Genomic DNA, 10,943 nt, shown 5'->3' with positions numbered 1-10,943 from the left:
AATGGGATTTTAAAAAAAATCTTGCCAATGAGAGTTATTTTTTCCCTGGGATAATCAAAGCTTGATGTCCTCTATGTGGAGCTATGCTTCACATGACAGGAAATTTCTTAGCCAAGGTTGCTGAGGCTTATGGGACTTCGGATCCAAGCCGTCTAGAAAACCAGGCCTACTACCCCTGGTTGTTCTGATACTAACTGCAGCGGAGTAAGACTTATTTTCATAAGAAATAGCTGAGGAGGGAAAAGTGAAAGCACGCCTCATCCAACGCCACAATTCCTAATTGAAATGGCTACTTGGTATTTAAGAAAAATAAAATAAAATATAAAAACGGGCATGGTTCCAAGCCCTGTAATTATTATAATGCCTACTTTGGCTCACAGTACACATTTTGCAATGTGCAAAGCATTTTGACTCCTTTCAGCACATTTTTATTTTATTTATTAATTTTTCTTCCCTGGCTAGCTTGGATTTCTAGCTGAAGGGAAGAACTGCACGGTGGGAGCAGGTCTGCCCTTGAATCACATTGGTTTCCAAGGAGAGAGATTGATCTATTAAGGCAATAAGAGGCCTTATAAAACAGAGGGCAAAGGACTTTTGTACTTCTCCATAAGGAAATGGGAAATCTACCCAGACAAGTCCTCTAACGGCAATCCTTCTGTCATTTCCATTGAACTGAAGCCTCTGAGAACCTTCAGCTCATGAAGAGTCTCTGCAGACATTGCCAGTCATTTCAGCCTTGTTTTCCTTTCCTTTCTAACATGGCACCCAGATTCTTCAGCCACTTCCCAGGATCAGTCACAGATTTCATAGGGGTGGGAGGGGAAATCCGCCCTTTTGACCTTCTGAAAAGGACTCGAGATCTGGCTTTTTTTAGCAATAAGTTAAACGAACTTATTGTGGCTTACATGGGAAACGTTCAGGTCTTTGGGCTTTAATATTTTTATTCTAAGTAGACATCGTTTTATGTTTGGTACAAGAGGGGTGGCCATATAAATGTTTTGAATAAATAAAGATTCCCGCCACTAAAACCTGACAGCAAAGTAGCCAAACTTCAGCAGGGCCGTTTTCTTTCCCCTCCTCCCTGCAAAATTGAAATACAAACAAGAAAGGAAGCCCCCCCCGCCCCATCCGTTGCTTTTTATGCCCTTAAATTCATCCATTGTAAATGGTATTTTCATTTATTTACTTACTTACTTACTTACTTACTTACTTACTTACTTACTTACTTACTTACCTATTAAACTTATGAGCCACCCATCTTGTCTAGAGACATTATCAGTGGTGAGATTCAGCCGGTTTGCACCACTTCGACAGAACCGGTAGCTAATTTTTTGTTACCCAGGCCCAGAATGGACTTCCGGAAGTGGCATCCACACCCGAAAACCGGTTGTTCACATATCTGAATCCCGCCACTGGGTGGTATGTAAGAAAGACCTAAGAAATGAGGCTCAGAGATGCTGCCTAGGGAATGGTCAGGTAAGAGAAGGCATAGCCTGCAGCTTCATAATGGGTAGAGAAAGAGGCTCAGGAAGAACCCTAACTTCTTATACTTTAAAGGCGATAGTAGGAGATTTGTACGTTCAGGCTTACAAGGTCCTGTTAACGTAGCCTTCCAATACTGCAAAATCAGCCCATCCAGCGATGTTTCCTATCCAATCTACCTAGAAAAGCTGACAACCCATTCTTTCCAAGCATCCCGCCAATGGCATTCAAAACTATAACTTTAAACCAGTTTGGCGGACTTTAAGGGTTGGTACATGTAATGGTACAGGGGAACGATCTTGGTCTCAACTCTACAAAGAAGTTAGCTGAAGCCATTTTCCCTTCGTTTTCGGTTGCCACAGTATTGGGAGGGGGGATGAGTGTTTTATCTTAGACATAACAATAAATTGTTCTGTGGGAACCAAGGTCATTGCTAACTACATTTTGGCAGGCTGTAATTTTCGTTAGTGGTTTATGACATACTACTGGGGTGGGAAGTTAAACTTTGTAACTTTGTAACCTTTGGGGGGGGTATTTCAATCTTGGGTTCACTTTTGAACTTGCCGATATTATGTAGCTAAATAAATATGTTCTTTAAGGAAATTTTTTTGCCTTGGAGTTCTTTTTGCTGGTCTCATATGTCGGAACCATGACATTTGGGAGATAGGAGGAAGAGCCACCGATTAGAAAATGGTTAGATAAGAAACAGCTGAGCCTGCAGAAGGAATGGGAAGGTGGCAAATGTCTCAAAAGAGATGCCTTCTCAAGATAGATCAGAAGAAATCAGATCTATAAATGAGAATAAGTAGGGAGAGAGTTAATACATGGGAAAAATCTATTAACTCTCAGTAACTTGGCAGGATGGAAAACTAGGCAGGAACAGACAATGCACTGGCATAATATTCAATGCAAAGCATAATTCAGATAAATTGATTGAATCAGCAGTGTGAGACTACTTCAAAACAAAATGGTGCAATGCAGTTAATGATAATGGTAACGGAGGCAGACTCTCCAAGTCACGAAAAGAAATATTTCTCCTTTATACAGCACTTATTGGTTCTTCTCTTCTGCCCCTCTCGGAAAATGTTATGGGCAAAATGAATAAGTCCAACTGAAGGCCACAACGATTTTTCCATTAAAAACGTGGAAAATGGAGCTATAAGTGGTAGGATTCTGCCAGTTGGGAGGTAGAAAAGAGTGGTAGTCTGTACCCCAAGGGAGCAGTTTAAAAGCCTAATGGGAATGTATCACTGAATTGTACATTATAGTCTACAGTAAAATACCCAGAGTTGTTTAGATGAGATGGACGATACAACTTGAATTCATAATAATTACTCTGTTTGCACCTTTCATCTGAATATGAAAACAATTTAATAGGAGAATTAATTTCAGGGTGAACAGTCTTTTTCTTCGTGGAGATTTCAAGGAGAGACTGATTGTTCATCTGCTGGGATTGTTCTTCTCGGAGTTTAGGACATTGAGCAGTTGGGTTCCACAAAGTCAATGACGGATCCCTGGAACATTTCTGGAACTGTTATTCTTCAGTTGTGAAGAGGGGCAAGACACAACGTCTGTGCATCTATGTGTGCAGGTATGAAAGTCTGTCCATCTGTAACAGGGACACAAAAACAAGGGCCTGGGGTCATATATGGCCTGCCAACATGTGTTTTATACTCCTCAGAACAAAAGAATTGGCTCTTTCTTATTTGCATTTTGGAGAATTCTGGATGGGGTGGGGAAAATCAATGCAATTGTATTTCTTAAAATGTATTTCTTAAAAATTTATTAGCCCACGTTTTCTCCACCAGCACTAACTACTGGTCTGTAAACTTCCTCCCTTTCATTTCAGCATCCCCCACCCCCACCCATCCAAAATTGCCCCATTAACTTTTGTAATGAAATTCTGAACATGCCCAAATAAACCTGATTTATTTGGATTTTATTTTCTTTGGGCTTATTTAATTAGCCTTTGGACTAACAGATGTTCTGCATCCTATCAAACTCCAGCATGGCACACCTTTCCATACGACGTGTCCAGTGTCCATCAATCTCTTTGTCCTGTCTGCCTCATTCTTTATTCCACCCACTCTTTCTTCTGATCTTCAAGTCACAATGATGTCATCCCGCTGGAGAGCCAGAGCAATCCATAGCAGTCTCTTAACAAGATAAAAAAGAAGCAAACTGCATTATAAGGTACGCATCAAGCACAAGAGAGATTTAGAAGGCTTGCCAAATACAAGAGAAGAACAGAAGCAAGAGCTGGAAAACAGACTTTAGGTACCACCAAGGAGAAAACCTAAGCAACTCACCAGGGCAGTTGAAGTGGAAGAAAATCAAAAGCCAAGATAGGACTCCACTAGCAGTGACAAAAGAAGAAGAGAGAGCAGCTCTGCATGATGACCAACCCAAGCTATGAAACCCATATTCCGGTCCCCACAAATCCTTCTCCTTATCCTGAACAAAAATCTCGTGAAGAGTCTGATTCGCTTAAATTCCATGTTGAGCCAGCACCCTCTCTGGGCTATGGGGCAGCTTCCTCAATGCCGCCACCCCCTCCACCCCAATATCAGATGTATCAGGGTCCACCTTCTGCAAAGGCTCGTCAAGATCTATTTGTTGAGTCTCAGGAGGATATCTTTATTTCACATGTCCAGACCCCCAGTGAGCCTGACTACCTGCGCTACTCCATCTGCTCCATGTTCTGCTGTTTCCTACCCTTCGGGATTGTGGCTGTGATTTATTCCATAAAGGTGAGTTTGTGACCATGGTTTGTTCTATAAAAGTAAGTTTCTCTGGGAATGGGTGCTGCAGGTGGCAGGGAACTTGGATTTTTGAGTTTTTCCAAAGTCCCTCTTAGTTATATTTGGAAAAATGAAGGGAACAGAATCATATGGTTTAAAGTAGGTGGGTTCCAACTCATCAAGAGCCCCTTTTGTAATTCCAGTACTGTGGGGATGTCCCTAGGGGGTTGCACTGCTACAGAGGAGGAGATTAGTAAGGGGACAAATGAGAGAATATAAAGTAGATGGCATTTGCAGAGGAACAGACTATGTGGTATCATTATATTTCCACTTAGTTGCCTGTTTTTCCTTCTTAGGGTATTTGTATTATTTCTATAACTCTTCATTCTTTTCCTTTCCTTTCCTTATTTCATTTGTATTCTGCCCAATTTTGTGATTTGCTTTTCCTCTAGCAGCTCAAAGTGGGAGGCATGAGTAGAATCCCCATCTTTCAACCACATACCACACACTCATTTCAAAGTAGCTTAAACTGAAAGAATGAATGGCACAATTTTATCCAATTAACTCTTTGTTGGGGGAAGGGTTTGAACGTCAATACTTAATCACTAGAAAGATAGATGATAGATAGATAGATAGATAGATAGATAGATAGATAGATAGATAGATAGATAGATAGATAGATCATAGGTATAGTGGCAATATAGAAGACCATTGTATTTTGACAGTTAGTGACATATTTTGATTTCTCCTTCATATTAAGAAAACTTAAAAGTTGAAAGCTCATTCTGCTTGTTTAACCTGTTCATTTCATTCTTGCTTGATGAATAAGGGGAGAGAAAACTTATAATAGAAGAGATTTGGAAGGGGCCTTGGAGGTCTTCTAGTCCAGCCCCCTGCTCAAGCAGGAGAACCTATACCATCTCAGACAAGTCCAGTCTCTTCTTAAAAACCTCCAGTGATGGAGCGCCCATGATTTCTGAAGGCAAGCTGTTCCACTGGTTAATTGTCCTCACTGTTAGGAAGTTTCTCCTTAATTCCAGGTTGCTTCTCTCTTTTATCAGTTTCCAACCATTGTTTCCTGTCCTGCCCGCTGGTCCTTTGGTGAACAACCTGCCCCCCTCTTTTTTGTGGCAGTCCCTCAAATACTGGAATACTGCTATCATGTCACCCCTGTTTCTTCTTTTGTTTAGACTGGCCAACCCAAGTCCTGCAGCCGTTCTTCGTATGTTTTAGTCTCCAAGTCTTTAATCATCAGCTGTTCTTCTCTGTGCCCTCTTACCTGACTTGATTCCTATCCCAGAATTATCTACTCAAGACTAGGACTTCTAATCTTGTGACCACGTAAGAAGGATGATGAAGTCTAGCTGCTAGGTTTTAATAAAAACCTTGAATATTGCCCATTAAGCTGAGACTCTGCATAGGCTTGAGATCGGAGCTGTATATGCAGGGCGTATGGGGTCTTTCCACGGCTTGAAACAGGTACCCCAACAGATGAAGGGAGATCAATCTAATTAATATCTTATGCTTTCTTGTCTTTCCATTTAATTTCTACTGGAATTAAAACATTAAAGCTTGAAATCTCTTTGTTTAATGGTGTTCATTGTTTCTGGATCCTCAAACAACCAATCTCTGGCACCTTTTGCCACTGCCTGACACTTGGCAAAATAATAGGTTAACTAATTATATTCTCTCATCACATAATTTATCGCATATTCTTATTGACATTTTGATGAGAGTAGATAATACATGTTGACTGGTGTTACTGTGATCTAACAGTAAATAATTAATACTTTAAAAAAAATCTAAAAAGGCTTTTTGTGAGCTATTTGGGGCTCAGTTAATATATATTCCATAACTACCTCTACTGCTACCAAAATATATTAAGATAAGATAATCTTTATTGTCATTTTTTTATTGTGGGCACAACGGCACAGATCAAAAATGAAATTTAGTTGCCCGCTCTCAAAGTGAAACACATACATGACACACACCTAACCATACTGTATACACATATGAATAGACCCACACCCCTACATATACACAACAAATAAATATTAAAAACTGTCCATCTTGAATATATAACGGAGGAAGCCTGAGAGTTCACAAGGTTAATGCTGTATGGAATGAAACTATGGCTGAATCTGGATGTTCTGCTACGGATACCACGAAGCCCCCTCCTCCCAGAAGGTAACAAGGAAAACAGGTTGTGAAGAGGATGTGTAGTGTCCCAGATAATCTTACGGACCCTGTTCAAACAACACTTCTGTGCTGTGTCCTGGATGGGAGGGAGGGAACTGCCAATGATCTTTTTGGACATCCTCACCACTCTCTGCAACGCCTTTCCAGAAAAGCACTATGCTATGTCTAAATATTAATCAGAAAATATTATTGGACACAATTATCATAAATTGTTCTGAAGATAGTTTAATACAGGGGTTCCCAACCGGGGGTGTGAGACGACATTCCAGGGGATGCAAAAACTTGGGTTTTCAAAATTATAGTGTGTATGCATAATTCGTTGCCATTATTTCAAACTTTTGTAAGGGGTGCGAGAATATGTCAGAAGCGTTCTGGGGTGTGGGGTATAGAAAAGGTTGGGAGCTGCTGGTTTAAAGCATACAAGCTCTCATGCACTACTTCACCTGCAGTTCACGTCATCCTGAAGAAAGAAATTAATAAACTGTTTGCATTATATCTCCAATAACTCTTCACTGCCCACGATGTCATCCCATTGTTCTCCCTAATTCATCCTGCAATGGGAAAGATTTCCCAATGTTTCTTGTAGAATGTTAGATCAGTTGGTGTTTTATTAGATCATATGCCTCCTTTAAATTTACAAATCAGACATAGTCCAATATAACCTAACATGGAGCTATTTAAAAAATCCATGGTCTAGAGGATTAGAATTAATATCATGTGAAGTGTTAATGCCATTTAAAAATGCCTTGTTAAGACCACACTTTGAATACTGCATCTAGTTTTGGCCGCCATGATGTAAAAAAGATGTTAAGAGTCTAGAAAGAGTACAGAGAAGAGCAACAAAGATGATTAAGAGACTGCAGGCTAAAATATATATAGAACAGTTGCTAGAATTGGATATGTGTAGTTTAATGACAAGAAAGACTATGGATGACTTGATAGCAGTGTTCCAATATCTAAGGGGCTGCCACCAAGAAAAGGGGGGGGGGTCAACCTATTCTCAAAGCACTTAAAGGCAGAACAAGAAGCAAAGGATGGAAGCTAATCAAGCAGAGAAGCAACCTAGAACTAAGGAGAAATTTCCTGACAGTGGGAACAATTAATCAGTGGAACAACTTGCCTCCAGAAGTTGTGAATGTTCCAACACTGGAGGCTTTTAAGAAGAGATTGGGCAACCATTTGTCTGAAATGGTGTAGGGTTTCCTGCCTGAGTGGAGGGTTGGATTAGAAGACCTCCAAGGACTGTTCCAACTTTGTTATTCTGTTATTCTATTTTCTTCTCTACTACAAGAGCTTATGGGTTTGGCCCTGGTAATAGTCATTTCTAACTTCATATATGCTCAAAGGCACTCAGTTCTTTAATTCTAGGATATGTTAAGTTTCTGAACCAGAATTTGATATCTGTTTCCAATCAGAGGATCTCAAGATTCTACTTTGGAGCAAACATTAAATCCCATAACCTTGAGATCTAAGTAAGCTTCATCTTGCAAGGCTTGTATCAATCTATCACATAATGGTGATGTGATAATACCTGACAAACAACATGGGTTGTTTGTCCCAGGTCAGCTGATCATTCCACAATACTGCTGGCCACCTTATTTCTGGAGATGCTTCTCAGTTTCAACTGCTCACCAATCTGATACTTACGGTATGTCTCTTTCTCCACAGACTCAAGAATCCAACCGAAGTGGGAACCATACAGCTGCTCGAGAAAATTCCAGGCTGGCCCGCATATTTATCTATTGTGCAGTTGGTGCTGGGCTCATTCTGTGGATTGTGTACATCACCTTAATTGCACTCCACAAATGAGGTCCATTAAAAATCAGTCATTATATGAGGTTCTCAATCATACAGCTTTACCCAAAAGCATTGGTGATTTGGTGCAAAACCATCCAATCTGTTCTATAGTCAAAAAGGAAACTGCATTTCAGTCTTCCCTATCCAAATCCAACATCTTAGCCACTACTGCTATAAAAGACTGGGCCTCTTGTTCAATGAACTGATCAATTGTCTTTGTATTGTCAAGGAAAACAATGGAATGGTCTTAATGTGAGTTTCAGCCAGCACTAGAATACTTTTTTCATTCCTCTGTCCATTTTTTTCATTTTATTCTAGAATTGGCCTTTAAATGGTGGGCTTCACAATGACATTTGAATTAACTTACGTAAGTTTAATTACAATTAGTTAAATTAAATATTTCCTATATATTTTCCTGGGCTCCAAGATCACCGCAGATGGGGACTGTAGCCAAGAAATTAAAAGACGCTTGCTCCTCGGGAGGAAAGCCATGGCAAATCTAGAACAGCACACTAAAAAGCAGAGACATCACCCTGCCAACAAAAGTGTGTATAGTCAAGGCTATGGTCTTCCCAGTTGCAATGTATGGACGTGAAAGTTGGACCATAAAAAAAGCTGAGCGCCAAAGAATTGAGGCCTTTGAACTATGGTGCTGGAGAAGACACGTGCGAGTCCCTTGGACTGCAAGGTGATCAAACCGGTCAGTCCTAGAGGAGATCAACCCCGACTGCTCCTTAGAAGGCCAGATCCTGAAGTTGAAACTCAAATACTTTGGCCACCTAATGAGAAGGAAGGACTCACTGGAGAAGAGCCTAATGCTGGGAAAGGTTGAGGGCAAGAGAAGAAGGGGACGACAGAGAATGAGGTGGCTGGATGGAGTCACTGAAGCAGGAGGCGTGAGCTTAAATGGACTCCAGAAGATGGTAGAGGACAGGAAGGCCTGGAGGGCTCATGAGGTCACGATGGGTCTGACACGACTTCACAGCTAACAACAACAATATATTTGAGCATTTCCCCTCTAGTCCCAATAACATTTCAGCACTAACTTTCCCAGAGTTTTTCAGAGCTATCTTCAAGGATTCCACTGAGTGAGGAAATTAAATTTCCAGAAGATGTTTGGGACTGCAACTTGCGCAATCCTTAGCCATCCGAATATCTGATCAGCTCCAGACTCCCCACCTGCTCTCTAGTGCTCCTATCTAGCCAACCCAGCTTCCCTTATTCAACTGTAATTCTCAATATTTCATAGATGAAAACAAGAGATGGCCTGGACTACTCTTATTCTTTTACCTTGATCTCTGCCTGGCTTGGCCCCTTAAGATTCATGCAAATGAGTGAGATCTGGGCCTGTAGTTGAATGCGTTGATTCTGCAAGAGGCTTTCATTGGCTACTTTGAGCACTTCTTGGCACTAAATCAATCAATAAATCAATGCTGTAAAACTGTTTGATTCTTATTTCCTGATTTCCTCCATGACTGGATTCTCCAGATTGCTAAAAAAAAGAGCAGAATAATCTTGTTTATATTTAATAGAAAGTAAAGTCCCCATATTTTACTGCAATGAAAAGCAAATATTCAAATGATTTAAATCAGCGGCCCTCAAACTTTGCGGCTTGGCAGTCCGGCTGAGGGGGGAGGGGGGAGAGGGGAACTGGGCCGCACAAGCTATGGGCCACTGCGTGTGTGCACGCACACAGCTCTTTTGTAAGCGGCAGGGTGGCACATACCCACCAACCCTTGCACGAGCAGCAGGCCAGCACGCACATGCACACAACCCTTCTGTGAGTAGTTGGCTGGCTCACGCACGCAGCCCTTGCACAAGCAGTGATCCACCTCGCAGGCACATCAGTGCCTGCTGGTCTGCCGCTCACACAAGTTGAGCTGCGTGCACACAAACTCCAGTCAGCCACTTCACTTGGCCACACCTGTGTAGTGGGCCGCGGCCTGGGGATTGGAGACCCCTGCTTTAAATGTTCTACACAGCATCACTCAAAATTCATCAGGTGATGACCTGTGCCATAAACTAGACTTAGTGAGCACCCGGTTCACCATAGTAGATTGCTCTGTAATTGGTTAGATATATTCTTCCACATACTGACATTTACTACTTCCCTACACCAATCAAACCCTTCTATCATTTCTTTTAGATATTTTTTTGACTCTCGTTTTTTATATATACTTCAGGTTTTAATACAGGTAGTCCAGTGGTGGGATTCAAATAGGGGAACCACCAGTTCTCTGTGTGGATGCCACTTCCGGAAATCCATTCTGGGCCTGGGCAACAAACGATTAGCTACCGGTTCTGCCGAACTGGTGCAAACCGGCTGAATCTCACCACTGAGGTAGTCTTGAGCTTACAACTGCTTGCTTAGTGACTGAAGCTATGACATATCCCACCCCCAAAAGGTACTTAATGACCCTGTTCCAAAGCTCAGATGGCCACAGGGCCCTGTGGTCATGTGACTGCATTTGGGTTCTTGGCAACTGGCCCACATTTACCATCATTTGCAGTGTCCCATGGTCAAAAAACTGCAATTTACAATGTTTTTGTTAAAAAACCAGTGTGTACCTTCAGTTTTTAGCAAAAATACCTGATAACAAACAATTGGCTTGCTTCATGACCATGGTGTTCAGTTAACAACCACTTGAAAATACAGTGTAAAATCGGTTATATGGTGACCTGCTTTATGACTGTCATAGCGTATGACTGTAATGGGCAGACTCT

The 10,943-nt window shown here is 41.3% G+C and overlaps 1 protein-coding gene across 2 annotated transcripts in view; it reads right to left on the bottom strand.

Annotated features, from left to right (window-relative positions):
• Window positions 1-2,840: 2,840 nt before the first annotated feature.
• Window positions 2,841-10,943, bottom strand: part of TMEM147 (transmembrane protein 147) — a 45,464-nt gene continuing 37,361 nt past the window's right edge. Inside the window, exons 10-12 of one of the 2 annotated variants that reach the window (XR_014493300.1) lie at window positions 9,510-9,711; window positions 3,500-3,638; window positions 2,841-3,091 (exon numbers count right to left, since the gene is read on the bottom strand). The gene's annotated coding sequence lies outside the window, so the exon portion shown is untranslated. The remainder of the gene's footprint in view (window positions 3,092-3,499; window positions 3,639-9,509; window positions 9,712-10,943) is intronic. The other variant, XR_014493301.1, reaches the window with a different exon arrangement.

The sequence above is a fragment of the Vipera ursinii genome (assembly GCF_947247035.1).
Source record: "Vipera ursinii genome assembly, chromosome: 9".
Classification (NCBI taxonomy): domain Eukaryota; kingdom Metazoa; phylum Chordata; class Lepidosauria; order Squamata; family Viperidae; genus Vipera; species Vipera ursinii.
This window is presented reverse-complemented; position numbering and strand designations above follow the sequence as displayed.